Raw genomic sequence first — 7,119 nt, 5'->3', positions numbered from 1 at the left:
TGGTAGCTGGGCACCATCTAGCTGTACTGGACTCAGTCTGGTGGAGGCCTTGGTAGCTGTGGTCCATTAGTCCTTTGGACTAATCTTGTCCTTGTTTCTTGTTCTCTTCATTCTCCCGTGCTCTTGAAGGGATGAGACCAATGGAGTATCTTAGATGGCTTCTCACAGGCTTTTAAGACCCCAGACATTACTCACCAAGGTAGAATGCAGAACATTGTCTTTATAAACTGTGTTATGTCAATTGAGCTAGATGTTCCCTGAGACCATGGTCCCCACAGCCCTCCGGATAGGCTGTTTTTTGCCTGCAGTCAGGATTTGGCCAAGCAAGGAATTCCTGTTGAAGAAAAGAGAAACTAATAGAGATTTTAGTAGTCACAAGAAGATACTGGAATCACAAAACTGGGGACTCCCATGGGTCTCAAACATATGACTATTTTCTCCAGAAGACATTTGCTGATTTCTGCATGAGAGACTAAAGACCTATGCCCAAAACTTCTGAAGGGCAGAGTAAAAGTTCCACTAGCCTCACATTCCTTAGAAACCAAAATTTCCCCAGATGAAGGTGAAGAGGGCCTGAAAATAAAATAGATCCAAGAAGTAAGTTCTAGAGAAAGTGGTGAATTGACAACTAAGGAACTACAGCTTCTTTTTTCCTAAACATATTTTATACTTCTGTCAAAAGTTCTCTGCTGAAGGCCAAAGAAATTAGAATAGATTTTTGCATTTGCATGGGAATGGAATGACAAAATTAAAGACCTCGGGGGTTTAATGCGCTGTCAGTCTCCTGGTCAAAAGAGTGGTCAATTTTTTAAAAAACTGTTATGTGTTTTCAGTGAAAGTTTACACAGCAAGTTAGGTTCTCATTTGATGAGGTCCACACAAAGTTATATTTTCACAGTGTGTCCACATCCTCTTTAATTGTGTTCTGGTTGTTCCATTTTCAGTACTGCAGTGCCCCAATATCTTCTTATCTTTGCTTTACAGTAAATATTGACCCTTTTGTTTCATACAGAAGGTTTTTAGTAGAGCATCATTCAACTGGGTAGTATCCTTTTTCTGTGTGCCACTCTGCTATTTTGCTAACAAGTGATCTCGGGGGATAGTTTCGGTTCAAGGTTTAAAGAGTGTCTCAAGGCGATAGTCTCAAGGAGTCCTCTGGTCTCAACTGCTCCAGTTAGTCTGGCTTTTTTAAAGAATTTGAGTTTTGTTCTACATTTTTCTTCCATTCTCTCCAGGACCATCTATTATGACCACCGTCAGAATGGTCAGTGATGGTAGCTGGTCACCATCTAGTTCTTCTGGTCTCAGGGTAGATGAGGCTGTGGCTTATGTAGGCTATCAGCCTTGTAGTTTTGTTTCTTCTCTGAGAGTTTGGTCACCTTTTACTCTTTTGTTCCTGACAAGTAGAGACCAATAGTTGAATCTTAGATGACCATTCACAAGCTTTTAAGACCCCAGGTGCTACTCACTTCACCAGGATGCAGAACGTGATCTTTGTGAACTGTGTTATACCGATTGACTGAGTTGTCCCATGAGACTATGGTCCTAAGCTTTCACACCTAGAAAACCAATCTCAGAAGGTGTTTATGTCTGAGGAGTATCTGTAGTTATGTCTTCAATGAATATACGTGACTGTACACACATATCTGTATTTACACCTACGTATTAATACTTCTATTTGTTCTCATATGTGTCTATACCTGCAGACCCCAAAAGGATGAAAGAGCTAGGAATATACCTAACTAGAGATGTAAAAGACTTATACATGGAAACTATAAAACAAACTACAACAAATTAAAAGAGACCTACACAAATGGAAGAACATTCCATGCTCATGGATTGGAAGACTTCACATTGTGAAAATATCAATACTACCCAAAACGATCTGTAGATATAATGCAATCCCCTTCCAAATTCCAACATCATTCTTTACTGAAATGGAAAAAATAATCACCAACTTTATGTAGAAAGAAAAGATACCCTAAATAGCCAAAGCAACGTTGAAAAAGAACAAAGTAGGAGGCCTCACACTTCCTGATTTTAAAATTTACTATATAGCCACAGTAATCAAAGCAGCCCAGTAATGGTTCAATAATAGACACATAGACCAATGGAATAGAATTGAGAATCCGGAAATAAATTCATCCATCTACAGGCAGCTGATTTTCAACAAAAGGTCAAAGTTCATTCAATGGGGAAGAAGCAGTCTCTTTAATAAATGGTACTGGCAAAACTGGATATCCATTCACAGAAAAAAGAAACAAGATCCATACTCACACCATACACAAAAACTAAAGATAAAATAGATCACTGACCTAAATGTCAAAGCTAAAACTATAAAGTTTCTGAAAGACAACATAGGGACAAAACTATGGGACCTAATTTTCTTTAGAAATAGATTATCAAACACAATTACAAATGCACGCACAACATAAGACAACTTAGATAACTTGGACCTCCTAAAAATTAAATATTTATGCTCATCAAAAGATATTATCAAAAAGTAAAAAGAGAACCTACAGGCTGGAAAATAAATCTTTGGGAATGACGTATCTGATAAGGGTCTAATCTCTAAAATACATAGAAAACTTCAACAACAAAAACACAAAGAACTCAATTAAAAAATGGGCAAAGGACATGAACAGGTACTTCTACCAAAGACAACATCCAAGCAGCCAGCGAACCCATGAAAAGATGCTCACAATCATTAGCCATTAGAGAAATGCAAATCTCACAATGAGATACCATCTCACCCCTGCAAAAAATGGCATGGATCAAAAAAAAAAAAAAAACAAACAAACAGAAAACAACAAATGCCTGCTAAGTTGGAACACTTTTCCACTGCTGGTGGAATTGTAAAATGGTACAACCACTACTGAAAATGGCATGGCACTTCCTCAAAAAGCTAGAAATAGAAATACCTTATGAGCTAGCAATTCCCCTTCTAGGTATATACCCTAGAAATCCAACAGCAGTGACACAAATAGGCATATGTACACTTAAGTTCGCTGAAGCATTATTCACAACAGCAAAAAGATGGAAACAACTGAAGTGCCCATCAACAAGTAAATGGATAAGCAAATTGTGGTACGTACGTACAATGGAATACTATGAAGCCATAAAGAATAACAATGAGTCCTTGAAACATGTAACATGGATGAATCTGGAGGACCTTATGCGGAGTGAAATAAGTCAAACACAAATGGACAGATATTGTATGATCTCACTTTCGTAAGAAGACAAGAACAGATATATGTACACAGACCAATGCTCACTGGTGGCTACAAGGAATGGGAGGTAGGGGAGGGGGAGGCACTGTCAATAAGGTAGACACTTTTTAGTTTTGGTAGTGGGAGAGGTAGCATCGAATATAGGTGAAGTGCACACAGCTTGACCAAGGTAAATGATGTCACTGTGAAGTTCCCAAGAGAAAAGGATGTCTTTGGTGGAGGATAAGACAGATATAATTCGGAAATACCAACAACCAAAACAAAACAAAATAAAAAATGTATGTGGTTACACAAATATGTATATAGGCATATATGAGTATGAATATGTGAGTACATATGTATGCACAGATGGAAGTATTTATAGGCATATATACATACAGGTATGTGTGTGCATGTATATCCATATACATAAGAAACCACATAGGGGACAAGGTATGGATACTTATCTTGTGAGATTGGTTTTCTGGGTTTGAAGACTTAAGACCATAACAACTCTGTTAATTGGCATAATATAGTTCATAAAATGTATGTTCTACATCCCAATGTGGCGAGCAGCATCTGGGGTCTTAAAAGCTTGCAAGGGGCCATCTAAAATACAACTGTCAGTCTTACTCATTTGGAGCAAAAGAGAAAAAATGGTAACCAAAGACTTAGAGAAAAAAATAGTCTACAGGACTAACAGTCTACATGAACCACAGCCTCATATACCTTGAGACCAGAAAAACAAGATGGTGCCCGGCTACCACTACTGACCCTTCTGATCCGGGCCACAACTGCTGGATCCTGATAGAATGGGATGGAACAGAACTCAAATTCTTGAAAAGTCCAGACTCACTGGACTGGTTGAGACCGGAGGACTCCTTGAGACTATTGCCCTGAGATATTCTTTAAACCTTAAACTGAAATTATCCGTTGAGGTCACCTTTTAGCTAAATAAAAGATTGGCTCATAAAATAAAGAATATCATCCATGAGTACTGTATTTTTATGCAAATAATGCACTCCTTTTGTGTTTTTGTGCTGGCCGTGCCCTCCCCCCAACAAGGTATTTTCATAGGTGCCACTGTGCCAGTTTTTTTTTTGTTTGCTTTTTTTACGTGTTGCTGTGAAGAAAAATTAGCATAGCATGCTTGTGAGGATGCCTTGCAGGGGGGAAGGTGTGGCTGGTAAACAAACACAGAAGGCACACGTTAATTTCGTAAAAATATGGTAATGAGCTCCTTTAAAAAATATTTATATGAGAGCAAATGGTCAAAAATTACTCTAAAGCAAAGATGAAAAGGTAAGGGGGTAGGGAAACTAGAGTCCTGGAAATGGTACAACCAGAATGGAATAAATGAGAAAGATGACACGTTGTGAAACATGTAACCAATATCACTGAATAATTTGAGCAGAAATTGTTAAGTGGGAACCTAATTTGCTGTTTAAACTTCACTTTTATCTTAAACAAGAAAATATTATTTAAAAAAAACAGAAAAAAGGACTAGAAAATATTATTTTGATGACAATATTTTTAATGAAAGTCTCTATAATTTTTATTAAACTTTTATATTCCTGTAATCTAATGTGAAAAATAGGAACTTTCATTGCCTTGGAGGTGATTCTGACTCATAGAGACCCTGTAGTACAGAGTAGAACTGCCCCTAGGGTTTCCAAGGAGCTACTGGTGGATTCAAACTGCCAACATTTTGGTTAGCAGCTGAGCTGTTAACCACTGTGCCACCAGGGCTCCCTGTGAAAAATAGCAGGGTTAAAACATGAATTGGATCAAAAATAAAGGAACAAAGCTATGGAATGAAGGCAACTTTTAGCAGAAGATTTTCTTATCCTTTGCCTTGAGTTTTGGAAAGCTTTCAGTCTTCTGTGAGAATCAAATAGATGGACAGTATATTAATTTTTGAACCATAGACCTAGCTCTGAAGTTGTGAAAACACTTTGATTCAGGGAACTTTAAATACACTTTAAAAGTTTCTTTTCTCTTTAACAACCTTTTCAGTTCTCAAATGATTTTTAGGATTTATTCTGCTTCAACAATTAACTGTGAAAGGGCCTCAACTCTGAAACTCCTGTACATTCCTCAAAATAAGTTTGAGGAAAGCTACAAGTTTACTTTGGTATTATAGAAATGGCAAGAACAGATAGACTTCTTTAAAACGTAGAGTTATGTACCTTACTAATTGTATGATTTTAAACAGTGACTGAAACTTAAGCCTTCATTTCTCCATCTGGATTACATGTTGAATAATACCTCATACATTCATTGTAAAGATTAAATAGGACAGTATTTGTAATTAATTTATCTGCTCTCCCATAAGATGCTTCCGAAAGGTCACAGCTGTGAAAACCCTGTGGAGCAATTCTGCTCTGCACACATGGCGTCTTCGTGAGTCAGAATCGACTAGTTGGCAACTGGTTTTTGTTTTGTATTGATAGTGACATCGTCACTGTTAGGAGAGTTGTTCATTCAACTGTTACCTAGTTAGTACATGCCATGGGAGAAATACATGTGCTAGGCTGGAACAGACAAGTAAGCAGATGTTTACTTCAGAGCTTCAATGAATTTATTTATTTTTGTAATTCCTAAGCATAAGTCAGAATACAAGAGAGAATGTGGAAGGTAAGAGTTAAGACTCTTGCACCTTTTAGGAAAAAGGTTTTCTGGTGAAGAGAGGATGGTGTGGATGTAATGGCTGTCTTTCCTAAGTGGCAGGCTGTTAAATATTGTCTAAGCGTAGCTTCCACAGAAGCAGGGTATCAGCAAAAATGTGGCATTAATAAGTGAACAACCCGTTAAATAATTCTTTCCTTACTGTTCCCTAAAATTGTAAGTGGCTTCGTACTCCAAAGCAGGGTATCATTAGCAACATATTACAGCTCTGACCTTCTAAATCATGGCTACAACATTTACGGTAAAGAGAAAGAAAATGGGAATCCAGAAATCCTAGTTATGTTTCTAGCTGTATCAGCTTAGGCAATGGTCTTAAACACTCTGGCTTAATGTCCTCATCTGACTCACAAGAGAATTGGAGCAGGTCCAGTTTTTTGAAAGCTCCAATAACTTCAAATTTCAGGCAGGTAAAATGAATAATTGATAGTTACTTGACAGCCAAGATGAATTTTCACAATCATGGAAGATTCCTATTTCTAGACCTATGTCAGGAGCTGGAAATGGTTGGCTTGATCAGTCTGGTGCTTGCACAGTCACATTGTATATATAACAATGGGTAAACACTCAGCGGCTAACGTAAAGGTAGTTGGTTCAAGCCCACCCGTGGCTCTGCAGGAGAAAAGACCTGGTGATCTGTTCACATAAAGATTACAGCCTAGGAAACCATTTGGGTCAGTTCTGCTCTGCCTTGTAAGCTTGCTGTGAGATGGAATTGACTCAGTGGCAAACAGCAACATGTATATATTTATGCCTATATATGCATATCTATAGTTAAAATATATCTTTAAGAGCATAACAATCTGTTGAGTCAAAGCCGTGCCCCATGGATGAAATTATCTTTAAATTTGAGATTTAAAACATAATTTTGTAATTTTTCATTATCTCTAACTCAAAGGAGCATCATAATCAGAGAAACTTTGACACTGACTTATTCTCTTTCTAGTTTCACACAAGGTTTTATCTTTCTCACGGAGATCATAAACAACCGATACTTATAGCCATTTTAGATCAGCAGTGTCCAAAATTATGCCGGTGCTTCATTTCTTTGGAGTCCTGGTGGCGGAGTGGTTCAGAGTTCCGCTGCTAACCAAAAGGTTTGACTCCACCAGCTGTTCCTTAGAAACTTTATGGGGCAGTTCTACTCTGTCATACAGGGTCACTAACAGTCAGAATCGGCTGGACGGCAACAGGTTTGGTTGGGTTTGGTTTTTAACTCTTTATC

Source organism: Trichechus manatus, unplaced genomic scaffold (genome assembly GCF_000243295.1).
Source record: "Trichechus manatus latirostris isolate Lorelei unplaced genomic scaffold, TriManLat1.0 scaffold00201, whole genome shotgun sequence".
Taxonomy (NCBI): domain Eukaryota; kingdom Metazoa; phylum Chordata; class Mammalia; order Sirenia; family Trichechidae; genus Trichechus; species Trichechus manatus.
The sequence above is the reverse complement of the archived record's forward strand: the minus strand, read 5'-3'. Positions refer to the sequence as shown.